Here is a 21,579-nt window from a genome sequence, read left to right as displayed (position 1 = left end):
ACTCAATTATTTGTCTTTTTTGCAGTCCATGGTATGCGCAAAGCTCTCCTCCAACACCACATTTCAAATGTTTATTTTTCTCTTATCCACTTTTTTCACTGTCCAACTATCACATCCATACACAGAGATCGGGAATACCATGGTCTGAATGATCCCGACTTTGGTGTTCATTGATACATCTTTGCATTTGAGGACCTTTTCTAGTTCTCTCATAGCTGCCCTCCCCAGTCCTAGCCTTCTTCTAATTTCTTGACTATTGTCTCCAGTTTGGTTAATGACTATGCCAAGGTATTGATAATCCTTGACAAGTTCAATGTCCTCATTGTCAACTGTAAAGTTACATAAATCTTCTGTTGTCATTACTTTAGTCTTTTTGACATTCAGCTGTAGTCCTTCTTTTGTGTTTTCCTCTTTAACTTCCATCAGCATTCGTTTCAAATCATTACTGGTTTCTGCTAGTAGTATGGTATCGTCTGCATATCTTAAATTACTGATATATCTCCCTCCAATTTTCACACCTCCTTCATCTTGGTCCAGTCCCACTTTCTGTATGATATGTTCTGTATACAGATTAAACAAATAGGGTGATAAAATACACCCCTGTCTCACACCCTTTCCGATTGGGTACCAATCGATTTCTCCATATTCTGTCCTTACAGTAGCCTCTTGCCCAGAGTATAGGTTGCACATCAGGACAATCAGATGTTGTGGCACCCCCATTTCTTTTAAAGCATTCCATAGTTTTTCATGATCTACTCCAGTGGTTTCCAACCTTTATGAGCATGGAATCCCCTTTATAAGCTGAAATTTTTTTGTGACCCCCTCCCCCCAGGGAGGCAGGCTGGCTGCCAGGAAGGAAGGGGGAAAGCAGCCTTTCTGTGCAGCCTTGCTTCTTTTTGCTTCACAAAAAGCCCTCTCCTCTCATTCTAAGTAAGGGCGCTGTCAGTAGCGGAAGTGGAAGGAGACGGGAATCAGTGATAGTAATCCCCTCTTCTTCCTGGTAGCCCCACCCTCAGCCTCCTTTGGCATCTGCCATGTATTTTATAGGCAGATGCCTGCCCTTAGTGAGCCTGAAAGACACTCTGGCGCTTCAGTAAAAGGCCTCCCCTCTCATTTGGAGCAAGGGGGAGGTGTCATCTGCAGCGCCAGTGGAAAGCAGTGTCAAGGGAGTGAAGACGTTTTAAAAAAAATAATAAATAATTCATTTCTTTACTGTTCACGGCCCCCTCTGGATTACTTCCCCAGGTTGGGAACCACTGATCTACACAGTCAAAGGCTTTGCTGTAATCTATAAAGCACAGGGTGATTTTCTTCTGAAATGCTTTGCTCCGTTCCATTATCCAATGTATGTTTGCGATATGATCTCTGGTGCCTCTTCCCTTTCTAAATCCAGCTTGGACGTCTGGCATTTCTCACTCCATACATGGTAAGAGCCTTTGTTGTAGAATCTTGAACATTACTTCATTTGCATGGGATATTAAGGCAATAGTTCGACAATTACTGCATTCTCTGGGATCTCCTTTCTTTGGAATTGGATGCATATTGAACACTTCCAGTCTGTGGGCCATTGTTTAGTTTTCCATATTTCTTGACAGATTTTACTCAAAATTTGGACAGATTCAGTCTCAGTAGCTTGTAGCAACTCTATTGGCATGCCATCTGTTCCTGGTGATTTGTTTCTTCGAAGTATTTGAAGAGCAGCTTTTACCTCACATTCTAAAATGTTTGGCTCTTCATCATATGGTTCCTCCATGAATGAATCTTTCATCCTGACATCTCTTTTATAGAGTTCTTCGGTGTATTGCTTCCATCTTCCTTTTATTTCATCTCGGTCAGTCAGTGTGTTCCCCCTGTTGATTATTCAACATCCCTTGTCATGGTTTAAATTTCCCTTTCATTTCTCTAATCTTTTGGAATAGGGCTCTTGTTCTACCCTTTTTGTTGTCCTCTTCTATTTCTATACAGTAACTATTATAATAGTTCTCTTTGTCCCTACGTACTAGTCGCTGTATTGTTGCATTTAGGTTTTTGACCATGTTTCTATCTCCTTTTGCTTTTGCTTTCTTTCTCTCTTTAACCATTTTAAGAGTTTATTCAGTCAACCATTGAGGTCTTTCTCTCTTTTTAATTAGAGATATTGTCTTTTTGCATTCTTCTCTGATCATGTCTCTGACTTCAGTCCATAGTTCTTCTGGTTCTCTGTCAACTAAGTTTAAAGCCTTATACCTGTTCCTTATTTGATCTTTATATTCTTCTGGGATGTTATTTAAATTGTATTTTGGCATTATGATCGCTTTGTTGTTCTTCTTTAGCTTTACTCTGATTTTCAATACAACCAGTTCATGATCTGTACCGCAGTCCGCTCCTGGTCTTGTTTTTGCAGAAAGTATGGAACTTCTCCATCTTCTGTTGCCAATGATATAATCACTTTGATTCCTATATTGACCATCTGGTGATGTCGATGTGTACAGTCATCTTTTCGGTTGCTCAAAAAATGTGTTCGCAAGAAACAAATTATTGTCTTCACAGAATTCAATAAGCCTTTCACCTGCTTCATTTCTGTCTCCTAAGCCCCATTTCCACACAATTCCGAGTCCTTCTCTGTTCCCTACTTTGGCATTACAGTCCCCCATGATTATCAACACATCTTGTTTTGGTGTGTGATCAATTTCCTCCTGTACTTCTGCGTAAAATCTCTCTAATTCTTCTTCTTCTCTGTTTGCTGTTGGAGCGTAGACTGGGATGACGGTTATGTTAATAGGTTTCCCGTTTAATCTCACTGATATAACCAGAGCTTGGAAAAATTACTTTTTTGAACTACAACTCCCATCAGCCCAATCCAGTGGCTATGCTGGCTGGGGCTGATGGGAGTTGTAGTTCAAAAAAAGTAACTTTTCCAAGCTCTTGATATAACTCGCTCAGACCTTGCGTTGTAGCTCCTAATTGCTTTTGCTACATCACTTCTCACTATTAAACCAACCGTTTCTTCTTGATTTCTCATTTCCTGCATAAAATATTTTGTAGTTGCCTGATTGAAAATGTCCCATTCCCGTCCATTTTAATTCACTCATGCCAAGTATTGTAATGTTGATATGTTCCATTTCTTGCTTGACAATTTCTAACTTTCCATGGTTCATGTTTCTCACATTCCATGTTCCTATTGTGTGCGTCGTACAACTCTGGACTCTCCTCTTGCATCTGTGCGCATCAGCCTCTGGGCTTCCTTTCAGCTTTGACCCAGCTGCGTCATTAGTCACAGCGCTACTCGTACTTGTCCTTTGTTCTTCCCCAGTAGCTTGGTGAGTGCCTTCTGACCTGGGGGTTTCATCTTCCAGCACTATCTCGTGTTGCATTTTGGATACTCTGTTCATAGGGTTTTTGTGGTAAGTGGTATTCAGAGGTGGTTTACCATTGCCTTCCTCTGAGTTTGGATGCATCTTAGTCTGGTGTCTCAGCTTTGACCATTCTGCCTTGGGTGCCCCTGCTAGGAGTCTGGCCTCTTGGTCTAGACTCCTGATGGCTTTGCTTTCAGCTTCTTCAACACTGTGCATCCTAAAGGGGGATCTTATATATAAATACAGTACGTCCCCGCATCTTGGCACCCTGCTTTTCGGTGTTCCGCTATTATGGCGCCAGCAGGGCAATCAGCTGGAGTGGGGGCTGGAGCTCCCCACGCTCCAGCTAATCTCACAGGAGGAGGAGATCAGGTGTAGTGCGCTCCAGCTGATCTTCTCGTCTTCCTGCACTATCAGACCCCCGCACTCCAGCTGATCCCTGTGATGTTCCTGTATTAGTGTATATATGGTAAGTGCTGTTTGAATAGAAGATACATGGTAAGTGGAATGAAAGAGGAGGGGGGAGTAAATGGGCAGTAGAATGCTGGATGATTGGCTGAGTGTTTGGATGGCTGGAGAGTATAAATGGAAGGATGACAGTTAAATCTGGGTGGATGTTAGTGGGTTGTTTTGGTGGGTTTTTGAGAGGAGATTGTGTGGAGAGTTGGTGGATGTGAGGAGTGTGGAGTTCGGATTAATACTAAGACCAGTACCTCAGGGATAGATGGAACCATATGCCTAAGTGCCTTTATAAAGAAATCTTGTTATCTTTGTTATTTAATAAATATATTTGGTTTACCAAAGGCCTGATCCTTGGCTGGGGTTTCACAGACCAGAAGGGAGGGTAAGGTAAATACCAAGGCTGAAGGGAAACTGTAACAAATGGTGGCAGTGGTGAAGGGGATAATATAACACCACAAGTATTCAGAGCAAACCAGAATTATATATAAAGATCAAAGGGATTGGGGACAGCTTAAGCACTCAGTCACAGAGGTAACCTGATAGAGAGACTCAGGCAGAGTCTCTGGGAATACTGGTTATAGGACGTGACTGGTGGTGCTGCCTAGCAGGGGGATCTGTTGAGATCTGTGGTAGAGCGGGGAGAGAAACCATAAAAAGGACAGTCTGGACTGGTGGAGTCCCTGGTGGTGCCTAGTGACAGGCAGTAACCACGAGCAGGTAGGAACCTGACAGGGAGATCCAGGGAAGGGCGTCACACGTGGTGGCACAGCGGTGGGATACGAACCAAAGAGAGTCCCAAAGACACGTGGTGACAAAGGAGAATACGTCACAGGTGTTGGCTGTAGCGGTGGTACGAATACTAGAGAATCCCTAACAGTGGTGTGGCAAACAGAAATAACAAAACAAGATTACTTGTGAGAGTGACTGGCAAAGAGTGTGTGGCAAAGAGTGAGTGAACTCAAACACCATGGCTGAATATATAAAAATGAAAAGAGAGGAGCTGGTGGAGAAGTGCATAACATTCAATTTACCTCACGAGGGTAAAGGGGTAGATGAATTGAGGGTAGCACTTATAGGATTTGCAACTGCCCAGCAAAAACAACCTGTCAGGGAAGAGATCCCAGAAGGATACTTAAGCAACCCCGCTTATATAGAGTATTTGAGAGAGAAGTTAAGATGGGAGGCTGAGGAAAAAGATAAACAGCGAGAGTTAGAAACTGAGAAGTTGAGGATGGAAACTGAGAGATTGAGGATGGAAGCTGATGGGAAAGATAGACAGCGAGAGTTAGAAACTGAAAAGTTGAGGATGGAAACTGAGAAATTGAGGATGGAAGCTGATGGGAAAGATAAACAGCGAGAGTTAGAAACTGAGAAGTTGAGGATGGAAACTGAGAGATTGAGGATGGAAACTGAGAGAATGAGAGTGGATAATGAGATACAAGGGGAAAGATTAAAATTGGATAGAGAGAAATTTCACTCTGAGGAGACAAGGAAAGACAGAGATGGAGCAAAAATAAAAATTACTCCAAAGGACTTTGCTGTCTATGAGCCTGGTCAAGATCCTCAAATTTATCTCACAACCTTTGAAAAGGCAGCTCAATTGTGGGGGCTACCTGAAGATAAATACATGCAGTATTTATCAAACCTGATCAAAGGGGAATTGGCAGAGGTATACCAATATTTCCCCTCAGACAGGCCCGTCACCTATGCTGAGTTTAAAGAGGCAGTCTACAAAAGATTCAGACTGGGACCTGACTATTTTAGAAAGTTATTCCGAAACTGTCAGATCCAAGCAGGGAGGTCTTTTGTTAAACTGGGAGCAAAGCTGATGGATATATTTGGAAAGTGGATGAGTAGTGCCAAAGCTCAGTCAGTGGAAGAGGTGAAAAGCCTCATGATACTGGATCAATTATTCCATCAGTTACCACCAGAAATAAGGCTCCTTGTCAAAGACCGTTCCCCTACATCGGTGCAGGAGGCCGCAGAGATGGCGGATCACTTTGCCTCCAATAGAACTGGCTGGGTGGGGAAAACACCAAGAGAGTTTAAACCCAGACCATATAATGGTGGCAGAAAGGATGTAGTACCACAGCGAGTGAGTCCTCCAGTAAAATCTGAAGGGCACAGGACACCCCAGAGTGGATCTGTATACCCTAAAATGGAGGAGAAATTATGCTATAAATGTGGTAGACCGGGGCACCTACGTTTTCAATGTGAGGTTGCCAACCCCATTAGTAATCCTGCTCAGACAAGGGCAGTAAAGATAGAACCAAAAGAGCTAACAGCGAAAAAGGTTCAGTTCTGCCAGATAAACTGGACAGAAGTAAAAGACTTGGATTCGAGTCTAAGAGAGGAAGTGTGTGTTCAAGGGGCAAATTATTGGGCACTGCTTGATACTGGTGCCGCTCAGACATTGCTGAGGCCAGATTTAATAAAATATGAGGAAATATTACCTCAGGAAACAGTGACTATCCAAGGAGTGAGGGGAGATCCAGAAAGCTTACCCATAGCCCTAATGAAAATGAAATGGAGAAATAAAGAGGGAAAATATAAAGTCGGTATTAATGCCCAACAACAAGAACCAGTGATACTGGGAAGAGATGTTATGGGGGCACAAGGGAAAATATATGTGGTGACCAGACAGCAGCTTGGCAAAGAAACAGAAGCCATGTTAACACAGGCTGAAAAAAACAGGGTGGAATCTGTTATCGAGCCTCAGGTCACCATAGCAACCACCAGCAGGCCTGCTGAAGGAGACAAACTGTATCAAGTGGTCTCTAATAAGGAAGAGACAGAGCATTTCAGAGAAGAACTGAATACGGATACCAGTTTGAAGCAAATAAAGGAGCAAGCCCTGACCCAACAGATTCCTTTCACTGACAAACTGAGGAATCAAGTTGTGTGTGAGAATGGGATTTTATATAGACTGTGGATGCCTGCTGAGAGAAAGGATAAATGTGAACCAGTGAAGCAATTGATAGTACCTAGCAAATACAGGACCAGATTGCTAGAGGTAGCCCACAATGTCCCATGTGCAGGACATCTGGGAATAAAAAAGACCAAGAGGAGATTGGCTGCACACTATTATTGGCCAAATATCTCCAAAGATGTAAAACAACATTGTCTATCTTGTGGTATATGCCAAAAGGTGGGAAAAAGTGGAGTAAAGACTAAGGCACCCTTAAAGCCCCTTCCTATAATTGGACAACCCTTTTATAGAGTGGGAATAGATTTGGTGGGCCCTTTTTCCAAACCCACAAGGCATGGCAAGAAATATCTAGTGGTGGTGGTGGATTTTGCCACCAGGTACCCAGACGCAGAAGCACTAAGATCTGTAGAAGCCCCTGTAGTGGCAGAGGCTTTGTTAAAAATCTTTATGAGGCTGGGTTTCCCTCATGAAGTGCTGACGGATCAAGGCAGTGTATTCATGGGAGAAGTGATGCAATGTATGTGGAAGTGTTGTGGTCTAAAACATCTAAAGACCACTACTTACCATCCCGCCACTAATGGGCTAACTGAGAGATTCAATGGCGTTTTGAAGGGCATGATAAGAAGCTATGTTCAAGATCACCCACAAGACTGGGATGAACGGTTGGGATGCTTCTTATTTGCATACAGAGAAGTCCCTCAAGAGTCAACAGGCTTCTCACCCTTTGAACTGATGTTCACTAGAAAAGTGAGGGGACCTTTGGAACTGCTAAAAAATTCATGGGAAGGAACCCTGGGAGAGTACAAAACATCTGTAGTAGATTTTGTATTGGAATTCCGCAATAAATTAACATCGATGACGGAAGTTGTGAAAGAGAATCTCAGTCAAGCTCAGCAGAAGCAAAGTTACTGGTATGACAGAACAGCCAGAGAACATGTGTATGATGTGGGAGATATGGTTATGGCGTTCATACCCAGGAAACATGACAAATTACAGGCTAACTGGGTGGGACCATATACCATAAGAGATAAGCTTGACACAGTGACGTATGTAATTACCACAGACCAATTAAACAAAAACAAAGTGGTTCATGTAAATATGTTAAAGCCTTACCATACCAGGGATGCAAAGGTGTTGCAAGTTACCTTATTCCCTGAGGGAAGTGGGCCTGAACTTCCAGATTTGGTACAGGAAAGCAAAGACAAAGGAGGGGAAGATCAAGTGGAATGGTCAGAGGAGGTGAAGGAGGAAGTAAAGGAAGAGATTCTGAGAGTTTTGAAAAACTATGGGAATCTCTTCAGCAATAGACCTGGCCGAACCAGTATAGTTATACATTCCATTGATACTGGAGATCATGCCCCAATCAGATCTATGCCGTACCGCGTGAATGGGAAAGTTTTGAGTGAAATCAAAAAGGAGGTCAAAGATATGCTGGAACTAGGAGTGATCAGGGAATCTATCAGTCCCTGGGCCTCAAGTATTGTCCTGGTTCCGAAAAAAGATGGAATGACAAGATTTTGCATTGATTATCGGCTAATCAATAAAATTACTGTCCCAGATGCGTATCCTATGCCCAGGGTAGACGCAATGTTAGAGTTATTGGGGGCAGCAACCATTATCTCTATGTTAGACCTCTGTAAAGGATTTTGGCAAATGGAACTAGACGAGCAATCCAGAGCCAAAACTGCCTTCAGTACACCAGATGGGTTATATGAGTTTGTGACCTTACCCATGGGACTAAGGAACTCACCAAGTTCGTTTCAGAGGCTAATCAATACTGTGTTGCGAGGCATGTCAGATTTTGCAGTGGCCTATATCGATGATGTGGCCATTTTTAGCAAGTCGGTGCCTGAACATGTCCAACACCTGACAACAGTATTAGAGGCATTAAGAAAGGCAGGCCTCACAATAAAAGCGAAGAAATGCCAGTTTGGGTTGAAGGAGGTGGTCTATTTAGGACATAAGGTGGGGAGTGGGAAAATCACCCCCTTATTGAGCAAGGTGGAGGCAATACAATCATGGCCTATCCCCTTAACCAAAAAGTAAGTTAGGGCATTTCTAGGTGTGGCTGGTTTTTATAGAAAGTTTGTGAAAGATTTTGGGGAAATAGCAACCCCCTTGCATGAATTGACAAAGAAAAAGTGTTCTGAGCGTGTGGTATGGACGGATGAATGTCAGAAGGCTTTTGATCTGCTGAAGCAACCCTTGTGCCAAGGACCTATATTAACAGCACCGGACTATGAGCAACCATTCATCGTGGCTACGGATGTGTCAGACCTCGCGCTGGGAGTCGTCTTGCTGCAGGAGAGAGAAGGCACCAGACATCCAGTGGCGTACCTGAGTCGCAAGCTGACGCCGAGGGAGAAAAACTATTCGTCGGTCCAAAAGGAGTGCCTAGCGGTCGTGTGGGGACTGAATAAGTTGCGCCCATACGTATGGGGACGAAGATTCACGGTAACAACGGATCATCGGGCCTTGTTATGGTTACAGACTATGAAAAACCATAATACTATGCTGAAGAGGTGGTCCTGGGCCCTACAAGACTATCAAGTGGACTTCCAGTTCATCAAAGGCAAGGACAATGTATTGGCCGATGGACTGTCAAGGCAGGTGGCTGGGACTGCAGTGACGTGACCAGACGGAGGAACAAAGAAAGACATTTTCCCCAGAGAGACTTGTTTTACTTATTAACGCGACATATGAATCCTGGAACAGGAATAATACTTTGCCGTTATTTTAAGGGGGGGGAAATGTGATGTTCCTGTATTAGTGTATATATGGTAAGTGCTGTTTGAATAGAAGATACATGGTAAGTGGAATGAAAGAGGAGGGGGGAGTAAATGGGCAGTAGAATGCTGGATGATTGGCTGAGTGTTTGGATGGCTGGAGAGTATAAATGGAAGGATGACAGTTAAATCTGGGTGGATGTTAGTGGGTTGTTTTGGTGGGTTTTTGAGAGGAGATTGTGTGGAGAGTTGGTGGATGTGAGGAGTGTGGAGTTCGGATTAATACTAAGACCAGTACCTCAGGGATAGATGGAACCATATGCCTAAGTGCCTTTATAAAGAAATCTTGTTATCTTTGTTATTTAATACATATATTTGGTTTACCAAAGGCCTGATCCTTGGCTGGGGTTTCACAGACCAGAAGGGAGGGTAAGGTAAATACCAAAGCTGAAGGGAAACTGTAACAAATGGTGGCAGTGGTGAAGGGGATAATATAACACCACAAGTATTCACAGCAAACCAGAATTATATATAAAGATCAAAGGGATTGGGGACAGCTTAAGCACTCAGTCACAGAGGTAACCTGATAGAGAGACTCAGGCAGAGTCTCTGGGAATACTGGTTATAGGACGTGACTGGTGGTGCTGCCTAGCAGGGGGATCTGTTGAGATCTGTGGTAGAGCGGGGAGAGAAACCATAAAAAGGACAGTCCGGACTGGTGGAGTCCCTGGTGGTGCCTAGTGACAGGCAGTAACCACGAGCAGGTAGGAACCTGACAGGGAGAGCCAGGGAAGGGCATCACAATCCCGCCCGAGGAGGGGAAGATCTTCTCCTCCTCCGGCACGATCAGCAAGTTAGGTTCCAGACCCCCACGCTACAGCTGTTCCGCTTTTCGGTGGTTTTTGCTTTTCGTCGGGGGTCTGGAACCTAACCTGCCATATGAGTGGGGCCCTACTGTGCGTGTACGTATATATATACTTTTTTGTGAACAAATTATACCTCAATTACAGCCTCCAAACATGAGTACTGCTTGACATAAAAATAAAATTATATAACCAGAACAAACCTGAAATTCCCCCCTCCCCCTTTGCTGCAGAATATTGAATTTAAAGCCTGTATATAGTAAAAATCAAGAAATTCTTGAGATAAAGTTAAAAAAGAAAAAAAACAAATATAGGATGCATGCGCATATCAATATAAATCTTTAAAATGCATACCATTAACCACATACAGTTTTAGGCGTTCCAAATTTGAGCATAATGTGGAGGCTCTCTACCATGTTCTTTTTGATTTACATAAACTATAAACGAATACCAAGTTTCATAGAAATTATCTTTCTTGGTGATACCTTGGGATACTCTCAATTTAATTTTTCCATGAAAGCAAGAGACCATGTTCTCCTATACCAATAATCTACTGTAGCATCTTGTAATGTTTTCCAATGTGTAGCTATAGTGATCCTGGCAGCCATCAATAAGTGACCTAATAGAGTTTTGTAGATTGTACCTTTGTTTGCTCCTTCGAACAGATTCAACATTGCCAATTATGGTATTCTCTCTGTTTGGAGATCATTATTTCAATTTCATTAAATATTAAAGTCCAAAATTTTTGTACTGAGGCACACTCCTACCACATGTGGTGGTAAGTTCCGGCCACTGCACATCCTCGCCGACATCTGGGGGAGAGTACCCAATTAATTTGAGATAGATGTACAGTATTGGTGTTAAATACCATCTGTGTGCTATTTTTAACATGGCTTCTCTTATTTGATTAGAAGAGGTTTTCAGCAAAGGTTTGTTCCAAAACTTTTTCCATTCTTCCTCCTCGACTTCTACTCCCCAATCACCTTCCCATACTCTCTTTCAGCCAGATAAGTTCTCTCCTTCTTTATTTAATAAAAGTTGATACATTTTTGAAATAATATCCCTATCCCTGTCTCTTGCTGCCAATATAATATTTTCAAAGGGGGCAAATTTGCCCTTCCTGCTTGTTTAATGTTAGGACGGTGGATAAAATCTGCTGTCTCCAATGTAACCATTGAAGATTTTGTCCCTCCAGTGCTATTGTAAAGGTCTGCCGTGTTACTGGAGAACCGTTAACATAAAAACCCTGAAGACGATAAAACCTCTTCTCTCTCCACTGCTGCCAATGTAAGTATCTATTGCTATTATAAAATTCTGAGTGAAAAAAGAGTGGTGTCATAGATGATATCTCAGATAAAAGGTGTTTTCCCCCTCTTTGCCAGCTTTGTAGTAGTGTATTGCTGAAGGGACTTTGTTGTAACAAATCTTTTGAGGGTTTCCTAAAGAGTACTGCCCCCAAAGGAATACCTGTCACTAAAATATTTTCTAGCTGAACCCATCTTTTTATTTTATTATCCAATATCATAAAAATAAGATGATATAATTGATTGGCATCAAAATAATGTTTTAAATGTGGAATTCCCCATCCCCAATTTTTGGACTGTCAGTATAATAATGTTTTCTTAATTCGGGGTAATTTTTTATTTAAAATAAATTGTTTGATTTCTTTTTGTCAAAGCTTTGTTTTTCCGGAATATAAACAGGGAGTGCATGAAATAAAAAGGTTAACTTAGGTAACAATGTCATTTTTATTGTGGTGATCCTTGCTGATAGTGAAAGTTGCAACTTAGCCCACTTATTCATATCAGCTTTTAATGCATACCAAATTGGTCTGTAGTTATTAACCATAAATAGTTTATTAAGGTTTCATGCACTCCGAGGTATTGCAGCTGCTTTGGGCATAAACGAATACCCAGAGCAGCTGAGAATTGGCATTGTGTCTCTGGAGGTAAGTGAAAGCACATTGCTTCCAATTTTGTTAACGATTAATTTGTAAGCCGAAACCCCTGCGAATTGCTCTAATTCAGTTTTTAATGGGAGCACAGCTTCCAGAGGATTGGTCACTGTCAATGCCGTATCATCAGCATACAAACTGAGAACATGTGTATCCTGATTTATCTGTATCCCTTTAATATTTTGGTTTTGTCTCAGGTGTTGTGCTAAAGGTTCCATCACCATCAAGAGCAGGAGAGGAGAGAGAGAGCATCCTTGTTTCATTCCTCGGTGGATTGTAAATTGTGGAGAGTCTCTGCCATTTATCCAAATCACTGCCGTAGAAGGTGAGTAAATTTGATTTTAAATTGTTAAAAATCAGTTTCCAAAATTCATTCTTTTTGCTTCCTCAATAAAAAGGGCCAGTGTACACAGTCAAATGCTTTGTATATATCTAGAGATAAAAAGGCCATAGGGATGCTATTAGGTTTGCTATAACAGATTAAATTTATTATAATATGCACTGGGTCTTCAATTTGCCTTCTGGGTATAAGTCATGTTTGATCTTCATGAATTAGATTTGTGTCCATAGTCTTTAATCTATTTGCCAACCAGGATGTAAATATCTTGTAGTCATTATTTGATAACGCTATTGGTCTATAACATCCTACAATGGAAGGATCTTTAAAGAGTTTTGGAATCACTGTGATTCTAGCTGTTTTCCATGTTTGAGGGAAGGGGTCTCCATGAAGAATACCATTAAATAATTGTACTAATTTGGGGGTTAAAATCTCTTTAAAATGTTTGTAAAATTCATTAGTAAAACCATCAGGCCCGGGCAATTTGTTGGATTTTAATTTGTCAATTGTTGTATTTATTTCATCAGCCGTAGGTCTCTTATTAGGATCTCTCTCTCTCCTCTCCTGTTAGAGGGCGAAGACCCGCCTTATTTACATAAGTTTCTACTGCTGAATGGTCTACCTGACAGTCTTCATATAGATTTGAGAATTCTGTAAAAGCTTACCTGAGCTTGTCCAAACTCTGGAGCCATCTGATTTTTGGATTACATGTACTGTAATATGTATTATGCTTACGTTTTAATCGATTTGTTAATAATCTTGAGCTCTTACTGCCATGCTCAAAAATTTTTTGTTTTGTTTATGGCATACCAATTAAAATTGTGTTTGTTTCATTCAAGTCTAGTTCATTTGATGGAAATATCTGTTGTCTATAGGTAAATTAATAAACCACATGGTTTGTTTTGTTTTTGCCTATTAGTGAATTTAGTCCATAGCGGCACCGGAAAGTGATATGATCTGGCCTTTTAAGAACATAAGAAGAGCCTGCTGGATCAGGCCAGTGGCCCATCTAGTCCAGCATCCTGTTCTCACAGTGGCCAACCAGGCGCCTGGGGGAAGCCCGCAAGCAGGACCCGAGTGCAAGAACACTCTCCCCTCCTGAGGCTTCCGGCAACTGGTTTTCAGAAGCATGCTGCCCCTTTTCACAGACATGGACGTGGAAGTAGTCTGTAATGGCAGATTTGGAGGGCTTCTTTATAAAAATTCAGAGGCCGCCATCCCTCAGATCCATGTTTTCGTTCTATGGCAGCGCTAGGAAAGCAAGGGATCCACCACTTTTAAGACTTTTACAGGGCAGTTGTAGGGCAGGAGAGCTTGTAAAAATCATGCGAATGGAACAGCGTCTGTTTTGATCCAACTAGACCCGACTTTTCGAGAGTGTGAGCACAGCAGAACTGATTTTCGATTATTCATATGATCGGGCTACATATTTCCCTCCTTCCAATCTCCCCAAAAGCTATCACCCTTGACAGCCCATTCCTTAACTGGGAAACTGCGGCAATCCCCTGCACGCTTACTCGGGAGGAAGCCCCGCTGAGTGTTGCGGAGTTTTGCCTTCGAGTCCGCGTCCGTAGGGTCAGGATCGCCTTCGGTCTAAGCAGGCCAAGGCTAGGCAGGGCTAGTCACAGCAGCAGGCGGGGCGGTGCCGGGCCGCCGTCGTCCTGGGCACAGGAAGCGGAAAACGCTGCTATAGCCGCCAAGTCGAAGCCTGGAACCGACGCGGGGCTGCTGCTGTGTTGCTCGCTCCGTCCACTGGGAGCTGCAAAATGGAGCGGCGGCGAGCAAAAGGTCAGTGAGCCCCTTCCTTGCCTGCCCCTTCCTTCTGGTCTGCTACCCGGCGCAAGCCTCCTTCCCCTCTAGTTCCCGCGGGTGCGGCTTCTCCCGCTGCTTTGCCCATCGAGCACGGAGCCGTCCGACCCAGCCAGGCGTCTTCCTCTCGTACCTTCGCCGGGGGTCCCTCCAGCTTTGCCCTCGGTGACCCTGCTGGCCCGGCGCTTCCTTGCCACTCTGCACGTGCGGTGGCTCGACTTGCTTGCGTCTATCCCAGGACAGCAGCCGGGATGGGATTGTGGAAGCTCTTCGCTCGGGCCCTGCAACTGCAGCGCTGGGTACATGAATGCACAGCTGTACTTTTTGAAAGCGAGGGGCGCTTGGGCCGAGGAAAGGGTGGCGGTCTGTGCTCCACCCCCGCCATGTGAACAGAGGATTGCTAGGGGTCAGCGGCTGTCTAGGGGGGGCCCTTTTGCTCGAGCAACAGGCCCGGCTGCTTCGTCCCAACTCTCCACGTAGCCTGGGCAACCGGGTGGCACTATTCAAAACGGGAGGGGGTGAGACTCAACCTTCAGGGTGTATTGCACGCTCCTTATTTGTGGTGTTCCCTTTTGGCTTTGGGCTAACAAGGTATCACCCGCTGTCTCCAGATGCAAAGCCACTAGCTGCTTCTCTACTCGCTTGTAGGTATCCTTGCAACGTGAGTTGCTTTCACATCACATGCAGGACTTTGCAGACTTGTACTGACCCTGGCTGTGAAAGCGGCATCAGTTGAGGCACCCTGTTTACTGACTGCAGATGCGCAGTGTACCATGCAGGGGTCTGTAAGGGAAAGGCTAGTGAGAAGTGGGCAGATTGGGTGCTGCTGCGTGAAATTACTCTGCGCACTTTAACACAGTGGATCCCAACCCCACTGGCTTTTTGTAAGGCTTCTTTCTTTTTGGCATTCTGTGTCACTGCTTCAGAATACCCTAACTGCCTTCAAACAGCAGTGTGCAACACACACACACTCACCCGCCCTTCCCAAAGGGAGAACTGGCAGGGAGCAGGGTCAGTTGGGCACCTCTGCTGGAAAGTGGCACATCTTCAGACAACAGCATGCAACATTCTCCATCTGCCATTCCTGCTCTGGAACAAGAAAGACTAGGGGGACAGCTTGGTCCTGCATGGCCAAGGCTATCCAGGGCATCTGCCAAACAACCCCTAGCCTCCTTCTCAACTTTGGAGCTGGGAAGGATTGGGAGAGTGGCCAACTGGGTGCTGCTGGCATGGGGTGAGTTGGGGGGGGGTGTTCTAGTTTGCCCATGCACGGTCAAACCTCATCAAGCACCTCAAGCAGGGAGCTGCCACATCACTTCCACTTTGGAGTTCCCAACTTTGGATAGGAATTCCTCACAACTTTCAGCCAGGATGGCTATGCAATTGCCGAGATGATCTCTACCCAGCTCTTGCAGCTTCAGAGTTGGTAGGAACGCTGAATGCTTGTTGTGCTTGCCAGGGGTGCCTCTGCAGTTGCCATAGTGAGCATGGCAAGCAGAATTGCTGAAGTGTGCTGTAATGTGATGTTTCCTCCTACATTCCTTCCTTTGCAGGACACAGTTACTCCAAAGGGAATGATGTTTTGGGGAGTTGTTAACCAAAATAGACTAATTGATCCACACCCTTGACGGTTGCTTGAAAACTTGAGGAGAAGTTCAGTATTGTTACACTTTGAGGTTGCAAGATTTCTTCCAGTAGTGATAAGTACTCTTGTTTAATAGCATGGACAAATTCCATGTAGGAAATGCAAAAACACCAGCACCAGGAAACACACATACTTGAGATCTCAGTGGGTTATATGGGTTCTGAGTAAGCATGCATAGGATTAGATTGCATACAATAAATGATTCGATAGGTCTTTCCTATAGTGGAGAAAAATTGATCAATGGTAATCTCATAAAGCTGTAGCATTCAGTAAAAATAAGATGTTAATTAGTTGATGCAAGTTGGAAGCTACTGCATCTACAATGTAGCCCTGTGTGCAAGCTGAATAGTCTCAGTCTATCTGGAAAAAACTATAATCCTTAAGCCTCTAAGGAAAAAATCAGTCATGCTGAAAATATCCTTCAAAAACCTCTGAGGTGCCTTCAAGCTTGTGCTATTGGAGTGCCTTTGTTAGTGTGGTGTTGCTGAAGTGAGGGTCGCCCCCACCTAAGAAGATAGTTACACTTTATTTTTATTTTATTTTTAACTTGTTTACATACTGCCTTTAGTAAAAAAAAATAATATTAAGGTGGTTCACAAAATATGCAGTGCAGTACAATATACAGCGTTAGCATCCAAGCATTGAAAAAAGGGTAGTAAAACATTAGGAATGCCTGGGTAAATTAGAGTCTTGCCTATTGCTGAAAATCTACCTACTGGGGCTGGTTACAGGGAGCACATGACTGTCATTACAGGGAACCCCAGGCTCTGGAATTCCTTCTTGGGGAGGTTAGACAGGCTCCCTCCCTGTTGTCCTTCCATTGGCGGGTGAAGGCTTTTCTATTCCAACAGGCTTTTGGGAACTGACTGCAAGGGCTATTAATAGAGTGCGGTTTTACGGAATTTTATATTGTTTTTTAATCACTATGTTTTAAATGGTTTTAATTCTATAGATAGTTTAATTGCATTTTAATTATAACATTATGTATATTTTACTTACATGTTTTTAGCTCCATTTGTTTTAATTTTTGTAAGCAACCTTGAGTCCACAGGGGGTCGTAGACCTATTACTTCTGTGGGAGCAGGGTCCCAGCCAGGTTCCTATGTATGAGTCAGTCAGCATGAAAAGGGAGCGTGTTAGCCACTGAGAATAGTCCTTGTCATTTATTCATTCATTATTAGATTTATATCCCGCCCTTCCTCCCAGTAGGAGCCCAGTGCTGATTGGAGCTAATCATAGTGAAAGGAGATGAGTCATCCACTGAGAAGACTCTTCTCAATAGCTAACAGCCTCCTCTTTTATGCTGATTGGCTGCTAGAGATGTCTGTTGTACTGGAATGTGGACTCATGAGACAACAGGGAGAGCAAAGGGGATGAAGGAAAGTGGAAAGGAGTATGTGGCTGTGAGGGGGTGTAGTGTGACTATCATGAAGGGACCCAGCTCTTCTGAATTTGCCACTACGCTACTGCTAGTGATACATTGAAATGGTGGTAGAAGAGAGATCTAGATCCTTTTCTTTGTTAACCTTCTCATAGAGTAAGCAGAGGGTAGACATGTTAGTCTGTTACAGCAAACAGAAAAAATAGTCTTGTGGCGTTTCAAAGACAGACTGAACATTTATTGTGCCATAAGATTTCATAGACAAGAGTAGTTTAGCTGTACTGTTCCATGTTTAATTCTGAGGGTGCACAGCTGAATAGTTGTACTACTTTTCAGTAGAGGGCAGCAGTTGCAGCATAGTCGATTACACAAGCACAAGTTGTGAATGAAGGTTAATAATTCATGGTGTAATGGCACATTGGTTCAGTTAGGATGCTTTTGTATGTAGAAAAGAGACAGGAGTAATCAGTACAAACCTTTTTTAAAAAACCTTATTTATAAAAACTCAGATGTTAACAATCTTAGAATCTTACTTAGTGTTTGGGCATCTGATATAGGTGGCTCTGGTGGAATCCTTTCCTCAGAAATAGCTCCCGCTGTTAATTGAAGCTGACTGTCAGGAAAGTCTTTATGGTGCCACAATATTGTTTGTTGTTCTAATAAATACTTGTTCTAATAAATATTTCCTAACCAATTTAACTGTCCTGAACATTATATAGATTTTTAGTTCAGATTCCAGACTACTGCTCCAAATTACTAGAATTAGAACCAAGGGTGATGTTAGCCCTTTGTGTCATTGACTGCAGTGAATCACATCTTATAATAATAATAATAATAATAAATTTTATTTCTGAGTCGCCTATCTGGCTGAATCAACGGCCACTCTAAGTAATAGACTTCAGTGGTAGACTGAAGTAATAAGGCAAGATGTGTATGAGCCTTTTGCCTGTGCAAAGTCTCTTTGCTCCTCCCTTTGTGATGTGAGCTGTCCAAGTAGAAAGCATCTAATTAAACACAGTTTTCCATTTCAACTAAGCCAGGAAATTATGGTTACCAACTTTGAAACAAGCCAAGATAAAGCCGACTTTAAAACCATGGTTTACAGGGCAATTATATACATGTCTACTCAGAAATACATCTTAATTAGTTCAATGGGGCTTACTCAGAGAAAAGTGAGTATAGAACTAGATCCGTAATAGCTAGTTTGTTCCAAACCGTACTTTGGACAAAATGGTAATTATGATTAACTGTAGACTTCTTGTGAGCCAGTGTGGCATAGTGGTTAGAGTGGGAGACCAGGGTCTGAATCCCCACACAGTCATGAAGCTCACTGGGTGACCTTGGGCCAGTCACTGTCTCTCAGCCTCACAGGAAGGCAATGGTAAAAAAATTGGACTGCCTTCAAGTCAATCCCGACTTATGGCTACCCTATGAATAGGGTTTTCATGGTAAGTGGTATTCAGAGGGGGTTTACCATTGCCTCCCTCTGAGGCTAGTCCTCCCCAGCTGGCTAGGGCCTGCTCACTTGCCACAGCTGCACAAGCCAGCCCCTTCCTTGTCTGCAACTGCCAGCTGGGGGGGCCACTGGGCTCCTTGGGACTATGTAGCTTGCCCATGGCTGCACAGGTGGCAGGGCACATAACCCCTGAGCCACTCACTGTAGGGGTGATCTTTAGCTGGCCCTTGACACCCAGGTGACACGAGCGGGGATTTGAACTCACAGACTCTGGACTCTCAGCTAGGCTGTCCTCTCCAATGTGCTATACCAGCTTAACCCCCTCTGAATACCGCTTACCATGAAAACCCTATTCATAGGGTCTCCATAAGTCGGGATCGACTTGAACACAGTCCATTTCCATTCCATAGACTTCTTGGCTTGATCGCTCATGACATGAAGGGAGGACCAAAGGGGCTATATGCATGGACATAAGCTTTGTTTCTATCTCAGCTTGTTAAGCAGGATTGATAAAAAATCAGTGCTTTTTAAAAGAAAAAATGGTTTTTTATTTAAATCAATTTTTTTGATTTTTTAAAAATAAAATTGTAAATTTCTCTCTCATTCAATTCAGTTTTTTTTACAAACATGCTAAACCTACACTTACAGTCTCATAAAAATAAATTAATGGCTCTGTCACACTCACACACATTAAGTTACCTACCAATCAAACATGGGCATTCATTTCAATTTTTCATCTTATAAAAATGGCTGTGCTCAGCATAACTGCAAATTCTTGGAAGTTCTGGACTTTCCATTTCTGTTTCTCTGACTGAAGTTACATGTGCAAAGACCCAGGCTGGATAGGAATGGGATTGTTGTTCTGAGTTTATGTGCTGGGCCACACAAGGCAAAGGAATTAGGACAGAGACAGTACAGAAAAGGACAGCTGAAGGCAGAGTAGAAAGGAACAGTGGATAGGCCCAGTGCCAGCAGGCGGCCAGGTTGGGCCCTGGTGAAGGGCCCCTGTGGCTCAGAGGTGCTCCTGAGATGCCCCTCCTTAGGGTGGGAGGGTGAAGCTCCAACTTGGTGATCTGCAGCAGTGTCAGGCTGTGGAACACAGTGACCCAACTCTGCCACAGATCACAAAGGGGAAGCTTGTGGGAGCTCCCAGGCACACACCCCCCGTGTTGGCAATGCGAGGCTTAAATAAGCCTGTCTGACCTCCCTACCTGTCTTGTCAGCATGCACGCCCATGCACATGTCTGCCATTACTCAAGATGGCGCCAGGGCATCCCTAAGGGGTTGCCGCCGCCCGCCACCATCTTGAGTGATGGCAGGCATGTGTGCTGATGCAACAGGTATGTGGGGCAGGCTTATTTAAGCCCTATGCTACCTGTATTGGGTGGGGTGTTTGGCCTTACGATGCCGTGGGCCCAGGTCAGGCTGGTGCCCAAGGGGCCAGTCATGCCTGGTGCCGGCCCTGACAGTGGTAGACTGGAAAGAAAAAAGAAAGACATTATAGTATAGACACAGCTTCCAGTTGCTATATTCACCCACACTTTTGCCACAGAAGAACTGTCATGGCTTCTGGGCATAAGAGAGACCCTATCTGGGAATATTTTGAAGAAATTCCTTCCCTGAGCAAAAAAACGCAGGAGTTGAAAAAGCAGGAAAACTTGTATTTCTGTTTCAGTCTATAAATAAAAGTAACAATGAGAGCGGGGAAGATGAAATCTACTTGCAGACATTTTAAGGGCAATGTATGTTTAGTGTTGTGGTGACTTCTTTTTTAAGAGTTAATAAAATGTGGAAGTTAAAAACAACACAGCCGGTAACCCAGAAGACTGCTGCAGATGCATTGTTAAGACATTTATGTAACATTTAAGATTAGCAAAGCAATCCAACTCAGAGGAGGCGCGCAGAAGCGGAGCCAGTGGAAGGCGCTGCCACATCCAACTGCCTTTCAGGAACCATTCAGAGGGGAGGGTGCTGGCTGCGCTGACAGGGTACACCAGAGGGAAATGAAATGTGTGTTTCCTTCCTCCACCCCTATTCCTGGCATACTGGCTCCCAGGAAGGAGGGCTGTTGGACTAAGCCAAACAGGCTCAGGATGCAGCGCAAGTTCCTCTCCCATTGGCTCCGCCCCCGGAATGCTCCTTTTTCAGGCCTTCTGCCAGCTCCACATGCACTGGTCTCAGCTGAGCCAGCTGGGCCCGGGTGGCAGTGGAGTTCTCTAGCAGCACCATGCCCAGGGGGAGACTTCTGCCAGCAGAGGGTGGCAGGGCTTTCCCCTCCGCTGCAGCTATGCCACATCCAGCGTCCCCTCAGCCCGGCGTATCTAGGAGGTGGATTGTGCCCTTAGTTTAATAAACTATTAACTGCTGTTGCATTTGTGATGTCGTTATTACCATTCCTAATGTACAGCTGCAACGTCTGTAGCTTGACATGGGCAATACAGTAGTGTAGTGGCAAATTTAGAAGTGCAGGGTCCCATCATCAATCATCAGGATCGACATCACAGGCCCAATTTGATGGGTGGTGCTACCTGCCTGTCAATCACATGACATGATTATGATGTCAAGTGATTGATAGGTGGGCTCTTCAACCCACCTATCAAAGCCCCTTGCAGGGGATCCCCAAGCCACAGTAGCCCACTGGCAATCAGGTGCTTGGAAATCGCAGCATGTCGGGCTTTGCTT

At 43.9% G+C, this 21,579-nt stretch overlaps 1 protein-coding gene across 8 annotated transcripts in view; it reads left to right on the top strand.

The window, feature by feature from the left end:
- The first annotated feature begins 12,507 nt into the window (after nucleotides 1-12,507).
- VANGL1 (VANGL planar cell polarity protein 1) overlaps nucleotides 12,508-21,579 on the top strand; it is a 91,022-nt gene continuing 81,950 nt past the window's right edge. For 5 of the 8 annotated variants that reach the window (XR_009764381.1, XM_061638921.1, XM_061638904.1 and 2 more), the window contains exon 1: nucleotides 14,163-14,394. The gene's annotated coding sequence lies outside the window, so the exon portion shown is untranslated. Of the gene's footprint in view, nucleotides 12,595-14,162; nucleotides 14,395-14,441; nucleotides 14,715-21,579 lie in introns of those variants that run through there. The other 3 variants (XM_061638894.1, XM_061638872.1, XM_061638884.1) reach the window with 3 other exon arrangements.

This window comes from Rhineura floridana, chromosome 1 (genome assembly GCF_030035675.1).
Source record: "Rhineura floridana isolate rRhiFlo1 chromosome 1, rRhiFlo1.hap2, whole genome shotgun sequence".
Taxonomy (NCBI): Eukaryota; Metazoa; Chordata; class Lepidosauria; order Squamata; family Rhineuridae; genus Rhineura; species Rhineura floridana.
This window is presented reverse-complemented; position numbering and strand designations above follow the sequence as displayed.